We start from the raw sequence: 18,399 nt of genomic DNA on the forward strand, positions 1-18,399 counted from the left end.
CAATGAGCACTTGGGGAATTGTGTGCATTGCCTAAAAGAGTTAATATCTCTCCCCAAAGTGCTTGATTTTAATATTTGGGAAGTTTATAACCTAGTATACTACATTGCTTTACAAAAATGTCTCGTGGCTATAAGCCTCCACGCATATGAAAATGCTTGTCTTTGTGGGTAAAGATGCTTCTCTTGACAAAAGTATTAAATAGAACAAGTTTGGACTCTAAATCTTGCCACTTAAAAAAAATCTACAGTTTTCACATTAACACAATAACAAAAATAACATATGTAATTATCTACCACCATTTAGCCAAGGGGTCATTTCAAATGATTGGCTGGACAAAGATAAATCACATTTCTCTTTCGCGCAGTCTCCTTCCTCTACCATTTGCTGCTTCTCAAAACAGCATCCCTGCCAGTCCACCGGCAGCAGCATGCAGAGAAACCAGGAAACTAAGAAGGATGATGACAAACTGTCTGTGGCGAGAACCAGGGCTAGGGCTGGGGTCTTCATTAAACTATAGCAGAGTTAGCAGGGAGGATTTGGAAATGGGAAAAGTGAGATCCACAGCAGTTGAGAGGTGGCGAAGACCATGAGAGTAATGTGTGAGAAACACTTTGAGACAGTAGGGATGGTTTCGGTCACTTGAGAAGCAGGACGCTCACTGCCTTTTTCTGAATGAGAAGCCACTATTTTTCCAGAAGGAAAACATAGATCTTTGTTTAAATGTTGCTCACAATCTCTCCCTGCAAGGACCATATAAATCATCCCCCACTCGGGCAGCTCACCCTTTGAAGACCAGGATTGTGCTGGGGGAGCAGTAATCCTCCCCACTGGGGGCGCCATAAATACAACCCTGTTATCAGCCAGCTCCAGAGCTTCCAAACCTGAGGCCCCAGAAGTGGGAGCCCAGATGAAGTGTGGACTAAGATCCAAGTTGAACTGTTCCTTGAAAAGTTTGACTCCAGTTCATCCGACTTCCTGTGCCTGCCAACTTGGAATGGAACCCTCCTGAGAACACATTTTTTTCCGACAAAATTTACAAAGAGCTGTGCCGGGAGCCAGCAGCTGGGAAGAGCGTGCAGGCAGCCGTGCTCTGTGAGCACATTGTATACAGCCTTCTGGCACCTCTGGGCAGCGCCTGGCAGATGACCAAAAGCCAGAGAGGTAATAAAGTACAGGCTCCCAGGCCAGCGCTGGCCAAGCTCCTTCCCGGGGAGAGGATGACTAATGCCAGGCAACAGCAGAACCATGTTTTTCTGCTCTTAGTAAAAGAGACTCCAAGGAAAAGTCCAGATGCCATGTCTACCTCACCTGTCCCGGGTGACAAGCGGAGAGGCAGCTTCCTCTCCATGGAGCTAGGCAGCGCACGCTTAGAAGCAGGAGTGAGCCTCTACAAATAAAAGTTTAATTGACCAACTTCCATTCTAAAGTGATCCGGAACAAGCGCCGTCCATTCCCTGGGTGTTTTAAAAATAACTGGAAGTCGACCTTCCACTCAGATTGGGGGTTTACCCGCGTTTCAAATCCTCTTACCTGATTTACATAGCTCTCTGTTCTCAGCGCTTCCTTTCAGCAGAAAAAAGGCAGGGTACTAGAAGCTGTGACCTACGGGCCTGGGAGAGATGTGCTGTCCCATCCACACAGGTAACCCAGGGCTGCCTTTATTCCCTGTGGGCACCCAAAGGGACAGTTTGGGGTATTTGTTGCCCCAGACCTAGTGGAGGAAAGGACTACCCCCAGGCTGTAACTATCATCTCAATTCTAATGCACTGTCTCCTTCAATATCCTTCTGGTTCTAAACGTTAATGTCTGCTGTGCAAGCCTATGTTCTGAGCCATACTGCCTCCATCTACAGGAGTTTGGCTGGATCTCCTCACAAAAGATTATCTTCTGGACTGTTGACATTCCTCATAGGAGAGGGAGGGGCCCCATAGGGCCCTCCCCTGAGTATCCAGTCATCCCTCCCAACTAGCTGTATGTATTCCCTGATTGCCTATAGTCTTGGGGTCTCAAGGAGGGCTTAGAATACATAGGGAAGAATTAGGAAAGTAGGCTCCAACTACATTACCATGTGGGAATTAGCATCTATGTTGAGGATACACTTTCCACTGTGGTTGCTTTAAGGTTGTCCATGCTCCTGCCCATAGCCCCTCACCCATGGCTCTGTAAGTCAGCATAATAAATTCATTGGCTATCCAGAGTAATAGGACATGGACATACCTCAGTTTGTCACAGGGGCCATGGGAGGAACATTGTTAATGTCTCCTCGCAGAAGAAGTTTTAGTAACAATGTCTATACATGGTCACATTGCAGTTGGGTCTGGGGATGTAGCTTGGACAGTGGGATATTGGCTTAAGTAAGCATGAAGCCCTGGGCTCAATCCCTAGCCTGGCATAAACTATGGCTGATGAAACATACCTGTAATCCCAGCACTTGGGAGATAAAGACACGAAGATCAGAAATTCAAAGTTATCCTTAGCTACATGGGGAGCCTGAGGCCATCCTGGGCTACATGAGACCCTGTGTTGAGAAAAGAGTAGGGAGAAGGCTGCATCTCAGAAAGGACTAGCCAAGCTGAAACGTTCTGAGAGCCAACCACCCATTGGCAAGGCCCAAAGAGATGTCATAGTGTATGTGTGGACAAGTGTGCTTTATTTGTTTAAAACCATGGTCCTGGCAAACTCTGGCCACCTAATAGTAAATTGTGAATACCTCACTACCAAATAAAACAACTTAGGTCAAGGGAAGGCTTGAGACCATGCACACACATGGCCTATCAAAAATGTGTGCTACAGTGTGCATGCCACATAAAATGCAGGCTGTCCGAGCTAAATTTAGAGTTCGGGTAAACAAGATGTTGTTTTTAGCATGAGCATATCCCATCCAGTATGGATGCATACTTATTCCAAGACGTTACTTGTTCTTCTCAAATCAAACTCAAAATTGCTATCCTCATGTGTTGAGGATATTTTCACGAGGGAGTTCCTGCTGCTACTGAGGAGTTTATTCCGGGTCATGCACAGAACAGCTGAAGCACTGTGGGAGCCTGGTCAGCCCTGGGGACCCAGCAGAGCAGGAAAAAGGAGCGGCCCACCTCCAACTCATCCCCAGCTTCCAACTCCAGGGGCTTCTGTGAGTTGCTGAGGTTTAAACCAGGCTGCCGTAAGCCAGGGTAGGAAAAAAGGAATCTGATTTGAAAAGAGTACGCCAGGCTGTAAATAGAGGGTGTGTAATCAAGCAAGGGAGCTAGGAACCATTGCCTTCTCAGATCTTCTAGGGTAGAGCTGTCCTCAGCTGAGAGACAGAGAAGAAAAAGAGAAACAGGGACGAGAGAATACACACCTGTCTCTCTAGGAGTGCCACAGAAGAAGAGAAGCGCATCCAGAGAGTGTTGGAGAAGGCCTGGACCAGGTCCTTGTGAGACTTTTAGCCATCTTCTATAAGGATAATACTAGCCACTGGTGAATAAGAAACTTAGCATCATTGCCAGCACTTCCAGAAACTCAGAGGAGGATAAAGAAGAAAATAACAATTACTCACATCCCTGAGATTGAAAGAGACCCATACACCCCTTCAGTTAGTGCTGTAGGCACTAAAGCAATTTCAGCAGCATCGGAGTTTCAAGACTTCTAAAACCTTCACCGTTTCGATAAGTCAAAGGGCCTCTGACCAACAGCATGGACATGCCTCCAAACGCTTGGTGAGAACCTCTAGTTTTCAGTGAATTAATACTGTCACGTGTGTTTGGTCTTTTGCTCCCCCTAAATCACAGGGGATCTTACATTTAAAATAACAACCCCTGATGTCTAGAATTAAGGAAGGTGAGGGTGTCATTCGGTGTAGGAATTTTTAACTTGTGTGTGCATGTGTCAGGTCATGTGTGAAGGTGCATGCATATTCATATATATGCTTATACATGTACAGACCCAAAGTTGGCATTAGGTGTCTTCCTCCATCACCCTCCACTCAGTTTATTGAGGCAGGACCTTCATTGCATCCAGAGCTGATTAGTTCTGACCAATCTAGCCAGCCACCTTCCTCCAGAGATGCCCTGTCCCTGTCTCCCCACTGCTAGGATTACCAGAAGCCTCCATTCCTGCCACACTTTGACGTAGATTCTGAAGATGAACACCAATTCTGATGTTCATACAGTGAGCACCTTATCCACCATACCATCTCTCCCGCCCTGCGATTTTCAGTGTTTGAGTGGATAAATTGCATCCTTGTGCTTACAGTCAGGTTTTTGTTCTTCCTCACTCCTTCTGAACCCCGAACCCCAGGGTCTTCTTCTCTGGGCACTCCCAGTCCTGTTATGCTTACCCTTTAACTCTGCTGAAATGCATTTTCATCCAGAAGTGCTAAAGAGATGCTTGGCCAAATGATTAACTTGCCACCATCCTCCTCACTGAGTCACCCAGACCTCTCCTACCTATTTGAAATGCCATAGTTATCCTATGCTATCTATTTCTCTGTTAGATAGATACCTTGTAGATCTCATTGCTTGGGAAACACTTCCTTCTTCCCTGTCACTAACATGTCAAATCTCCCAGCCACAATCCACCCTTAAAACTGTGGGATACTGCCTAATTGCCCCCTGATATTCTTTCTCTCTGGTAGCATTTATTATTGACTGTCCTTCTAGGGGAAATCAGAGTCAAGGCTTGTGTTAGTGACTATGCTCATCGTTATAATGAAATATCTAACAAAAGCAGGCAGCCTAGGGAAGAGGTTGTTTTTGGCTCACAGTTTGAAGGCACTCATGGCTGGGGTGTGAGGTAACAAGAGAGACTCTAGCTGTGGTGGCAAAAGCACAAAGCAGGGGGTCACACCTCATCCGTACACAGGAAGAAGAGAGAGATCCACACTGGTGCCCATCGGACTTCCTGTCTCCTTTCCCCCTTTAATTCAGTCTGGCACCCAAACTACCCAGGGTAGCTCCTCCCTCCTCCATTAGCCCTTCTGGGAACACACTCCCAGGCATCTCCAAAGGTGTGTCTCCCAAGTGATTCAAAAAAATCCCATCAAACTGACAATGGAGAATAAACACAACTCTCAGTTTCTGTTTTGACTGGGATTGTCATAAAAGGAAGGCTAAGTTAGATGTGGAGGCTTTGACTTCTCCACACAGAACCAAAGTGACTGTTGAATAAGATCCTTTTGATGTCTTTCAAAGCCTGACATCTCCTAAAAGAACCTCCAAATGGGCCTCACTAGGTCCACCCATAGAATGGACTGTGCTACCTCAAGCAAATGGCCCAGAAATCCTTTATTACTTCATTTTCCAGCTAATTATTATTGCAGAGTAGGAAAATTATTGATCTGTGTGTGATTCCATCAAAATAAGCTGCTTAACCACTTTCTTTAACATATTCCTTTAGGAATTTTAGGTGTGTAGCTTGTGCTACTGTTCTTGTAGTTTTACCCAAAACCCCAAGAATAGCAACATAAGGGAAGGGGGGCTTGTTGGAGTTTTCTGTCCAGCATGGTGAGGAGGGTCAGGGCTAAGAGTGAGCTGAAGGGAGCGACAGGAACAAGAGGCTGTTTGCCCACATTTGAGTAGCTGCTAGGACAGCAAGTGGGGCTAGGCCTTAAACTTCAAAGCCCACACCCTCCAACAGAGCATGCGTGCACACACACACACACACACACACACACACACACAAAGGTTCCACAATCTACCCAAACAGCACCACCAGGACCAAGTGTTCAAACACATGGGCCTATGGGAGGTGTTTCAAACTCAACCCATCCACAGTCTCTGTGTATTCTTTAATCTTCGTCCTGCTCCCTGCCCTGCTGGACCAGCGACACTAGTATTGGAACCATGACCTCCTCGTGCTGCAGAGGCTTTTAAAACAGAAGGACGTTTTTCAGGATTCTGACTAAATGATGTACAGCAACTGATTTCAATGGCTTCTTTTTTTCTCATGTCAAGAAACTGTTCTCCTATTCCTGTCTTATTAAGTTTTTATCAGAGATTGATGTAGAATTTTATCAGGTGTCTTCCGGGAGTTTATGGAGGTCTTTCCTCTTTTAATCTACCTATGTGATATCTTTTATTAATAGATTTCTGAATATTAAAACATTATTGTATTTCTAGAATGGATCTATATGGCATATGAAGCTGTTGTTTGCCACTGACTATGTATTATTTAGGGCTGCTGCTTCTTCTTCTTTGATTCAGCAGCTACACACTGCACCACACCAGGGCCAGCCAGGTTAGACCAGTTTCATCCTCCAACGAGAAGAATCTGGAGTTTCTGCCACTTTTCAGGTTTCACGCTCAAGTCTTGGGGGTTCGACACTGCAGCAGGAAGCAGGTTTGTTCCTGTACTTTCGGTGTCTATGCCACAAGGGGGTTATTTGTCCTTTTTTTCTATTGCAAGCCTTTACCCAAACCCTGGAGAACTCTGGAGTTATTCTGCATGAACACCGAATTAAAAACAAAGCACTTAATGGAAAGAGAGAGGAACTGAAACCACAGGCTACTCTGAACGTGTTTCAGCATTATAGGAATTAGGGCTCTGGGGAGGAGTCTCGGTAGGTAAAGCACTTGCGGTGTAAATATGAGGACCTGAGCCCAGATCCCCAGCCCCCATGTAAAATGTGTGACTGTGACCCCGGAGCCAAGGAGACAGATGGCAGAGACAGGTAGTCTAGATGAGATGGTTTGCTTCAGGTTTAGTAGGAGAACTGAAAATTCCGTTGTCTCAAAATACGAAAATGGAGAATGACAGAGTAAGAAACCTAACGTTGACTTCTGACCTCTACACACATGCACAGGTGGGAGGGTACATAGTAAATAAACTGACTCATGAGCTATTAAAATTAACCTGCGTGCAACTTTGCATATTTCACCTCTTGACTGCTAACCTGTAAGGGCTCACCCCTTTTTCAGGGCAACATGGAAGTTTCTGTTTTCCCAAGAAAAGTCTGTGTCAGATATCAGACTGCTGAGTAGCCATTAGATTAGCGCAGTATCTTCTCATTTCCCCCCTCAATCATAGCCACAAATCCAACATCTTACATATTTGTTCTTCATCCTCTCTTCTTCAATCAAATTTACCAGTGGTCAATCCATCGTAGTGACTGTTTTGAAAGCTCTTGAATAATATCTAGTTCACTGTTTTCAACATTCTAATTCATAAAGCTCTCTTTCATTGCTCTCACAGTTTATTGACAATCCTTGAGACTCATGTCTTCAGTTTTCATCATCATGAACTTGAAAGTGTATTTGGAGGGAGGAGTGTAACATTGCTTCTCACTCTTGCTTAATAGCAAACATAATTATCTTTTAAAATAACCTTTGTCTATTCCTTGACAATGTCACACATGTACACAATGTCTCTTGACCATATCTGCCCCTCAACTTCCCTCTCCACTGCTCCCCCACATTCTAACACATCCCCCTCCCCCTTTCACATCCTCTTTTTTTGGAAACCACTGAGTCCAGTTGGTGCTGCCTGCTGAAATGCTTACCAATCTTGGTTTTCTCTTTTTCAGTAACCACAGGTGCAGTGAGCTCCTGAGCACCATGGCCAAACCATGTGCAGGATCTTCCATTCTTCCTACCCCAGCTTCTGTGCTGTTTCCAGAGCCTGGATGTGTTGGCTGCATGCAAACGCCTCATTTAGGGCTGAGCATTCCGTTGACACTATTCTGAGTCTTCTGACCAGTTATGAGGCTCTTCATTGACTGCTGCCCTTACAGAGAGAAATGCCGGAATCCACAGCTGAGAGCAGCACCAATCTATAGGTGTAACTATAAATATTTAGCAACCATATTTAATGTGATTCATTTGATCCTAAATGGACTGTGGACATGTTCCCTTAATCTTCGTATAGTCTCATTTTTTAAGAATCCTCAAGCTTCAGACATGGTTTCTTTTATCAGTGTTCACTGGGTGAATATAATATTAGCCTTTAAGTGTTCGTAAAACTTGTGATTTCATGAGAGCTATGACTGTGGTCTGTGCAGTCGGCCCGTGTTTCTTTATAATTAAGCCTTTTTCTTCAGCCATCAGTCCCTACAGATAGATGGCAGACAGTGTCCTCCTTTGATGATTGGTGCGAAGCCCATTAACCTTTGTTAAAAGCCAAGTTGGTGCTCTTTATGTACAGCCTGTTTTTACTGTCCTTGCTCTGTTTTCCGACTTGTCCTGTGTAATTGTTTCGTGTTAAACTCACTCGTAATTATGACATTGTGGATTTTTTTCTCTTATCTTTCATTTGGTTATACATTTTATATTCTAACAATTATAATTTCCACATAAAAGTTTATGATTCATACACATTTATGATTTCTGCTTTTTACCAATACAAAAGCAAAACACTTGAAATTGAAACTACTTAAACTCTAATTTAATATGAATACTCCACTTTCTAGGTTATTTTTTTCATTTATCCTCATATGTCTTTATCCAATCTCTTATTTTATTTATTTATTATATTATATATAATGTTATTATATTTCCTATATAGCAAAGACTGACCTCCTTTTTTGGACTCTTTTGCTCTGATATTCAGATATGTGCCACCGTGCCTGGGTACTTTTTTAAACTTTCCCTTAACTTTTTTAGTTTAAAAATGGCTAAACTTACCTTTTAGTTGTCTTAGTTTTGTTTCCTGCGGTAAAAGAATACCCTGACAAATCAGCTGAGAGGAGAAAGAGCTTTGTTTTAGTTCACACTCCATGCTACAGCCCATCACGGTGGAGAAGTCAAGAGGCAGGAGCTTGCAGCAGCTGGTCACATCCACAGCCGAGGACAGAGGGAGGGAATGCATGCACACCAGTGCTCAGCTCACTTCCTCCACTCTTAGAAGTTCAGGAGCCTCTGACTAGGGGATGCTGCCGCCCACAGCAGGCAAGTCTTCTCACTTCGATTAATGTAGTTAAGATAACCCCCCACAGACAGGCTAATATGATCTAGAAAATCCCTTATTTAGAGGCTCTTTCTGGGTAATTCTACATTGTATCAAATCGACAACCATAACAAAACCAACCATTGCAATCCCACCCCTGGTCAATTTGACACACCTGTGTACATAACTATAACTTTCACACCCTTTCCCCAAGGCTGTATGTTTGTCTCATAATGTTAAATACAACCCAAATTTAAAACGCCCCATAATCTTTAAGAAATTAAACATTTTAAAAATCCAATGTGAGCTCCTAAAAATAAAAAACAAATCAAGTCTCATACTTTCAATATCTAACAGCATAAAGTAAATATTCTGATTCCAAAAAAGGAAGACATGGATCACAGATGAGACCAAAACCATCCCCCCAAATCCAGCAGAACAAACAACAAATCTTAGAGCGTCCTGTCCAGCATCCGGAGTTTGTAATATAAACAGCTAAGATCAAACACAGTTGGGTAACCCCACCCTCCACCCTGCCGCCTGTGCACACAGCATCTCCTCCAATGAGCTGCGCTCCGCATGCGGCTCTCCTTAGCCGAGGACTCCTAGTTCTAACGTCACCAATATTCCAGGGTCTCAACTGCAACTGAGGTTTCACCTTCCCAACCTCACAGAACAGTCTTTCAATCCCTCTCTGCAAGAGCTCCAACCCTGCCACACCGTCCCTGACCTCTGATGCCTTCCTGGATCCCCTTAATCTTACATCATTCATGCTTCCAGAACCAGTTCCACATGGCTGACACAGCACTGCCAAGTTCTGCTGCTAGCTCAAAATGTAGCCTGGCCTGCTTGGACCACAGCTACATCAGTTTCCGTGTGCTGACCCTAGGGAAATGTTTTTTGGGGGTGGGGGGCAATGAACTCCTTTAGTTTAGGCTTTTGCTTTTTCCTTTGAATAAATCTGGATCATTGCATAGCCGGTCCTCTGGTGAACGGAGTTTCACCCTCAGGGCACTTCTTCCATTCTCTTACTGCAGCCCAGGCAACTTCTCCACAGTGGTGCCAATTGCCCTCGCAATTACAGCAGCCTCTTCAGCATCAACATGGATAGCATCCTGCTAATCAGTCCATCATCTCTCCATGCAACTTCACTCTGGATCTCAGGAAACAGGCAGAATGATGCCAGATTCTTGACAAAAATACCACACGAAAAGCCCCAGTCCAGTTCCTGACAGAGTCCTTTCTCATCTCTGAAACCTCGTGAGCCAGGCGTCCACTGTCCACATGTCTCTCTCTCAGCAGTCTTTACTTCCAAGCTTCCATTTGAGCAGCACAGTAAGCTCTGTATTCAGAACTTAGAGGCTTTCCATCCCGTGTACAAAACTCTTCCCATTCCTCCTACAAAACAGTCCCAATGGCTTAAAGGCCACACAGGCTTATCACAGAAATGCTCCCAAATCTTAATAAGTATTTCTGCCTTTGCTTTGTTACTGTGATAAAAAATACCCTGACCAGAACAAATTTGAGGCCAAAGGGTTTATTTTAGCTCACACTTCCAGACTACAGCCCCTCATGGCCAGGAAGTCACAGTGGCTAACAGGCACTCAATGGTCATGTGTACAAAAACAAAACTATAAGTAATTTTTAAATGCATTAGTCTTTGAAATTCAATTCCATGATATTTTATGTTCATTTTTTTAAATTTGCTGTGTGCATGTATGTATGTAGCTGCATATATTTCTGATAAGCATCTAGAAGTTACAGGACAAGCTACAGGCATCTGTTTTCTCTTTCTACCCTGTGGGGCTCCCAGAACAAACTCAAGCCATCAGGCTTGGTGCAAATGCCCTTAACCAGCTCCTTGCTGGCCTGATTTTGTCTGGTGACACAGGATCCCCTCGTATCCCCCAGTGATAGCTCCAGCTGGCTCCCTGCACTATATGCTCTTCTTTGGGGATGGCCATTATGCATATGTTTGCTGCCTTGCCCTCCAAGCTCACAATTTTCCCTTTTAACATTTTATTCATTAATCTTTTTCCTCTGGTCTTCTGTAACTTCTCACTTTTATTTTCTATCTCCCTAAATTAGTGTTCTATAATCAACTGCCCACACGGCAGTTTTAAAGTCTGAATTCTTTAACAGAGCTGTTGAGAGTCTTCTTTTATCCAGTTACAAGAAATACCTGGCCAAATGCTTATCATCCTAGCAGGTTGGGGGTTGAAGTAGTGTATTAAGAATTCAAAGCCAGTCTTGAAAACATAGTGAATTTAAGGCCTGTTTGGGCTACATTAGGCCTGGTCTCAACATGAACACAAAAAACTATTCTTGTTTCATAGGTGCAAAGTCTCCCTTGACCTTGATGGAAGGGCTGGAGAGAAGGCTCATCAGCTAACAGCTCTTGCTGGTCTAGGATATGGAAGCTTGTTTCCTTCACCCGTGTCTAGCAGCTCACAATCGCTCCCTCTTCTGGCCTCTGTGGGCAACTGCACTCAGGTGCACATACAATACACTCAGACACACAGACAAAGACATAATTAAAAATTACAAAATAAATCTTAAAATTTTTAAGAAAATTTTAAAAATGAAGAATAGGAACTAGAAATGTTCTGGAATTTTCTAATCCTTTTGACAGAGGGGGAACTATCTCATGATAAGCTGTGTCACTGCAGAGGAAGTCTTATATTTCTCCTATCCTTGGGTGGGGTTTAATGCTAGACAAACATTTCAGGTACAAGATAAGGATGAGAGGGGAAGTTTCTCCAAATGTGTGGTTAGATTGCAGCACAGTTCATAAGAAGCAAACCCAGTCCCTTCTCAGGCCTCTCCTGAGTGCTTGGGAACACCACGCTTCCAGAAGCAGACTTCTTGCTCTTTGACTGGCTGGTGGCTAGTGGTTGGTGATTGATGGCTGGGGTGGCTTGGGAGGTTGGTGGCTGAGGTAGCTGATAACTGGGGTGATTGGTGGCTGCTAGGTGCTAGTGGCTAATGCCTAGGGTGGCTGGTGGGGGATGGTGACTAATGACTGGGGTTACTGGTGGCTGGTAGGGACTGGTGGCTGATGACTGGGGTTGCAGGTGGCTGGTGGGAGCTGGTGGTTAGTGGCTGGGGTGGCAAGTGGCTGGTGATGTCCAGATGTGTTCTGCTTGGTCTCCTTGGCTCAGGAGCAAGAATACAGTCTGAAGGGTCTTTCCCAGAAAGGTTCCTGAAAACCTCTCCATCCTGGACCAGATGAGACGCCCAGGTTGGCTAGTCCATCCACACAGTGCTATGTGCAGAAAATGTGGATTGCCATTGCATGTGCTAGGGTAGCGCCACTCCAACCTTGAGTCTTTACTACCTTCTCCTCTTCCTGGTCCCATCCACGAAATCTGGGTAGTAAGAGATGACAGATGTGGTAACTGTGGGAGAAAGAAACAGAGAGACAGACAAATACACCAACCTAGCTGAGAGGGGAACAAGGATCAAGATCAGGGAGGGGACAGGAGAGGAAACTCAGCACCCACTGTTATCTCCACACGTAGGAGAGGAGGCCACTGCTGTGCTAGGCCCTGAAGGCCACTGACCACACCCAACGCACCCAGGTACAACTTGGCTCAGTTCTTCTCAAAGTTGCTCAAGTGTAGAAGTGCAGGGAGAGGAGGCTCCAGCCTTGTCCCTGAGGCGCTTCTGGTTTCTCACATCCCTGGAGGCAGAAGTTAGCAAGCTCTACAGCAGCACCTTCTGGCCAGACCGGGACCTCCACCCTCCACCCTGTGCTTGCTGGGGTCAGCAGCTTCTTAAAGTTCGCCACTTCGGCCCTGCACCCGGGATCTATAACCGTGATTCCTCCATACAGGGAGGACGGACCCTCTCGTGCTTGCATTAAGAAACATTCTTATTCTCTCCTTCCAGGCTCAGAAGCCATGAAGGTAAAGCAGTGTGCTTTCCATATCACAGTGACTGTAACATTTCTTTGAGACCTGAAACCAAGCAGAGAAATATGAACTTGCCGGACGCCGTCCCGCTTTGCCTTTGTTTTCTAAAGAAGCCCTTGTTTTGCGTGACTGATGGGAGGCAGCGCGTGGGAACGCCTGGAAATCTGCAGGAAGGGAGCTGGGAGGGCAGCGGCATTCTTTATCCTGCTCCCCCATCGATCGCCTCTAATGAGCTCCAGTACAGCTGGGGCTAATGGTGCTGCGGCTGGTGTTAAGGGCAAACGTGGGAGAAGATTTCCAACCCAAGGGGCTTAACAGTTGCCGGACGGCCCGGAGCCCTCGGGGCGAGGATGCACTTGAGAGGTCACTGAAGCAAATGAGGGGAAGATTTGGTGCCTCTGGAAGAAACGTGCAGGACTGGGTTTGGGGTTTTTTTTTCCCCCAACAGAGACTACAGGCATCAACAAAAACCCTCACCTTCTCTCGCTAGTCATTAGTCCCTGACCCTCACCCGATAAGAAGGCTCCTACTAGAGCCGCCTTATCCTAATTATGACTCATCAGATGGCAGCAATCCTACCCAATTAGTGGAGCTTAAGCGGGAGGGGAGGGGCGCACTTCACAGACTGAGGTCCAAGCCCTGAGTGATCCAAGGAAGGACAGAGCCTGCTCCAGCGCCCCTAACCCTGCTCTGTTCCTCACCTAGGGGTCCAGGCTACCATTTGATCTAATGTGCTTGATATTTCTTCTTCTGCGTTGTCTGCTGCCCCCCCCCCGCGCCGCCACCTCAGAGATCTGAGAGGGGCCAGATGAGTGGCCTTAAGAGGGACAGAGGCCAGTGGCCTTCAAGGGACAACTAACTGGTAGGTCCTATAGAACGTTTGCAGTCACATGTTAGCACAGACAGGGGGCCACAGGGATTAGACAAGATAAAAAACCAAGACTGGTGAATACCCTCGGGGATCGGGCTCTCCACATACCCTGAACTTTAACAGCATAATGGAGTTATTGCAGTGGGAAAAGAACCCTGAGCCAGCAGAGAATGAGGGTCTGCTGCGACTGGAGGACGAGACAGCAGGGGAGGGGTGGGGTGTGATGGGAAACACATCCTCTGCTTTGCAAATTGCCCAATCCACTATTTATTTTAATGCTGTAAATAAGCAATTTAAATGGTACCCTAGTTCCATAATAAGTAATGTGGTAATGCGATACCCTGAGGTTACAACAAATTATTTATTAGTTTTTTTATTATTATTCTAAGGCAGCATCTTTATAACTAGGAGATTTCCATTGGGTCTGATCATAAAAAATATGGGTGCAGGTGTGGCGCCTATGTGAGGAGCACTAACCCCTGACACATGGATTTCTATAAAGCTGCTATACAGCTGCAGAAAGGTCTTCCCCCACAAAGACCACACACCCAAAAACCCACCCTGCACACTCACACAGAGAGACAGAGACAGAGAAACATAGAGACAGAGACACCGAGAGAGAACAGTAAAAAAACAAAAGAGTCCCAAGACCAGGGCTGACGTCCCCAGAAGCCTCTGAGTTGAAGGCTATGCACGTTACAAAGAATGGCTCAGCCACACTTAGTGACATGGAATAGAGTGGCAGGAAAAGCAACAGGCTTGAAGTCAGACAGCTAGCTAATTGACAGGCCAATCTTTCCTGGCTTCAGTTTCCCTTCCTGTAATTAAAGTGTGTAGATTAGAGGAACCCTTAACAACAAAAACTGAAAGAGAAAAGAATGGTTCAGAGTGGCAAGAATCTTGGAGCGTCTGCTCCTGCATTCCTGCGACCAGATCTGGGGGGCATCAAGTTTAACAAAGTCTGAGATCAACTTTCTCAGGTCAAAGATCAAGAATTGCAGTAGCTTTTCTTTTGGACCAGGAAAGCATCAAGGGTAGGGGCTGCAATGGCCACCACCACGAAGGAAGAACTTTGCCTGGCGTGGACTGAGTGTTTGTCAGTGCTCACAGTCAGCTAAAGAGCCCTTTTGTAGCCCAGTGTCAGGCATGACTAGTCACAGGGAGACAGAGAAGTACAAATCCTGAGCTCCGAAGTTTTAACAAAGTCAAAGAACCCACTGTGGGCCAGCTGTGACCAAGACACAAGGGAGAGACCCAAACCCAGTAGCTGGTGCCCAGAGCAGGAGCCCCTGGGTGGCAAGGGATGCTGGGGCAAGGGCCGTAGGCACTGGCCAGGGCAGAGCACACCCAAGAGCAGGCAATGAGGAGGATGCAGAGTGGGAAATGATCCCAGGTAGTGGCAAAGACAAGAAAGGAGCAGAGCAGGAATATCTAAGGAGGCTGTTAGATGATACATAGAAAACTCTCCCAAATGCATTAGCAAAAATACACACCCAAGGTATTAGAGGGATAAAGAAATGAAATGCATATGTGGGTCATGAGTTGTCTGCTTTTCTTTATTTCTAAGCACTCTGTAATGGATGCACCTGAACATTAGGATGAGAAATACAGCGCATTCACAAACACTGCCCTGGTACATTGTAAAGGGACTGGTAGATGGTAGAAGCTGCACTGGAAAGATAACCCGGCCAAAGCCGGAGTCAGAGGGAAGGCACCCAGAAAGTCAGATGCAAGGTCCTAGCACAGCCATGGCACACACACCCCCCAGAGGCCCAGGAAGCACCACAGGAGGTCCACAAGCCCAGCTAACTTCAACATCAGCGGCTTCTTCTCTACCCCGCAGAGTTATACCCTGAGAGATTTGCATTCTCCTCATGTTGCTGCAGACGGCAGAGATGCAAACCATAGTGGGAAATGAAGAATCTGGGGGTGTAGGGCAGCTGCAGCTCATAGACTAAGAAAAACAGAAGTCACAGGTCAGGGTCAGGAGCATCGCCATGCACCATGCCCCGAGATGAGAGTTGGAATCAGGTGTTTGACTGCCTGAGGAATGTAGCCTGCCCCTGCCCCTTATGCATCCCATTCCTGTTCCTTATGTTGTGACGATCCAGACAAGACCCCGAGTTGTCACATCTGTTGTGCAAACCTTCACCAGACAATTATGTTCTCGATTTAGTAGGACTCAAGAGTTGCCTATCGCTCCCCATATCCCCATGCGTCCTAGACAACACCAGTGTTTCTGAATCCTCTTTGTACAGATGTGGTACAGATGTGTCAATTCAGAAGGGCTGTGAGACTCTTGGGAACACAGCAAGCACATCACTGGTGTCTGAAATAGATTCATACCATGATGAACATCTCAAGACTAATTAGACGTCACAACTATTCAAAAGCAATCACTACAAACTGGAGATAGTGTTTCAACAAGAGTTTTGGGAAGGGCGCCGGAGGGAGCAGGACCTTGGTCATAGTGCACCACTAAGCCATGTCAGCCTCTCCAACTACAGAGGTTCAGATTGCTGAGAATTAGACACTGAAGAACCTTGAGAGGGCAGCACAACCTTCTGTAGAGCTGCCAGCTCCTCTCTTCTCCACATGCCACACAGCCTACGACATTGCTCAGCTGACTGTCAGCAACCAGCAAAACACAGACATGAGGACCTGAGCTAGATTCCCAGAACCCATATAAAAAATGGAACATGATGACACGCATTTGTAATCACAGTGTTGCTAAAGTAGTCCAGTGGCCAACCAGACTAGTCTAAGACATGAGTTCCAGATCAGTGAGAAACCTTGTTTCAAAAGAAAAAAAAATGTGGATGACTTTAAATTAATAACATCTGAAGTTAACCTCCAGCCTACCACACACACACATACATACACACATACACATATATACAAATACACACAGACATACAGACACATAAACACACATACACAAACACATACACACACATACACAGAGACATACACACATACATACACACTCATATACACACATACACACACAAACACATACACACATACACTACTTCACAGGCATATTTTAAAGTACACATATGTAATAAGAGGATAAAAAGTCCCCGTGAGACAGTGACAGGAGAGGACCAGAGTCATACAGACCTTTTTCTCCAGGCTTGGTTTGAGAGCTAGTGGAATCCCAGAGGACAGGCTACAGCAATGCCAGCCACAGAGCTGGGCTGAGTCTGCGAAGTTCAGCTCAGGATCTATCTTGTGAGAAGCGTGGGGTTCTCTCAGAGGACATGTGAAAGTGAGTCTTCAGTGTGAATGTCATCATACCTGAAGAAATGTCCAGCCCAGAGGAAACAGGTGGAACAAGCAGAGGGCATCTGAGATAATACCAGTCCCAAACACAACCTCGCATACACCTTGGGACTCCATTCAGATTTCCTATGGACATGAACCCCAGTCCTACCTCAGTGACAAATCCCACGAAACTGTGATCAGATCTCTGACTTTGTCAGGATGACAGACTCCAAGCCCGCTGGTGGATTCCACCATCCACAGCTTCTGCATGAGACGGGGGGGGGGGGGGGGGGGGGGGGGGCAGTAAAAGAACCTGCTGCTGCGGTTCCCCGCTTGTTGAGAAAAGCCACAGGATAATAGGATCTTTACTCTGGGAAGAAGTTTAGAAACTAGCCAACCTGATCCCCTTATTCCCCAGAGCGATTTGCCTGGGCTCCCAGTGGGAAGCCAAGGGTGCCTGGTATGAATCCCTTGTACCTGGAGCTGGGAGGCTTCTGACCTGATGGCGCCTCACCACATGGAAGGAGACAGATGACATCCTGGTTCCGGATGCATCATCTGAGAACTCAGAGCCCTCTCTGCAGGAGACCCAGACCCCTACAGAGACCTACAACCCAGGACTCACCATATTAGACAAGATGGTATCTATAGATCATGTGGCCTACAAGAAGTTGGCCTCTCCACATCTTCCTGCCCTGCCTACTCCCTCAGACTCTCATCCACACCCCAGCCTCAGTATTCCATGTTGCCTCTTAAGCCTGGGCCTCACTCACGCTGCATCACCCCTGCCTCAAGTACATTTCTCTTTTCAGCTGGGCTCCTACAGCCTGAATGTCAAGGATGACTGACTGAAGGCCCACACTTCCTCCTTTCCCCATCATTTGGCAAGATGGACTCCCTGTGGAGCAACAATGGGCACAGAACTCCGGGAGGCAGTCAAATGGAGAGTTTTGATGTGTTTATTTCTGTGTCTTCAGCATCCAACAAATACTTGACCCATAGGAAATCCTTAGCATTGACAGTGTCTGAGAAGGACAGCGAACGGTCATCAAAGCTCTCCTGTATGCACACAAACTCAGTCTTCATACCGACAATGTAGAAGGTATGGACAATCCACCTGAAGTAAGAGGACTCTGTGAGTGAAAACTCAGTGACTGGTTGTGGAGCAGAGATTCAAGTGGGTCAGGTAACTACAGGACACTGAGCAGGAAGTTTCAGGGCAGAACAGCCTGATTCCTTACCGCAGGTGCCCTGATCTTCACAATGGCATTCATTCTCTTTCTAAGATGAGTTAGAGACGGTTTTATCTAAAAATCATCTCATGGACCATGCAAGCAAAGGAAAAATCAAGTTTGTAAAGAGTTTTTGGCTTTTATTCCATCATTACTGCACATCAAAATAAGTGTGAGAAAACATCTGCCAAATTAAGACACAGAGGAGGACTATGCTGAAGGGATGAGGGCTATGAGGAGGAGGACTATGCTGAA

This window comes from Chionomys nivalis, chromosome 8 (genome assembly GCF_950005125.1).
Source record: "Chionomys nivalis chromosome 8, mChiNiv1.1, whole genome shotgun sequence".
NCBI classification, from domain to species: Eukaryota; Metazoa; Chordata; class Mammalia; order Rodentia; family Cricetidae; genus Chionomys; species Chionomys nivalis.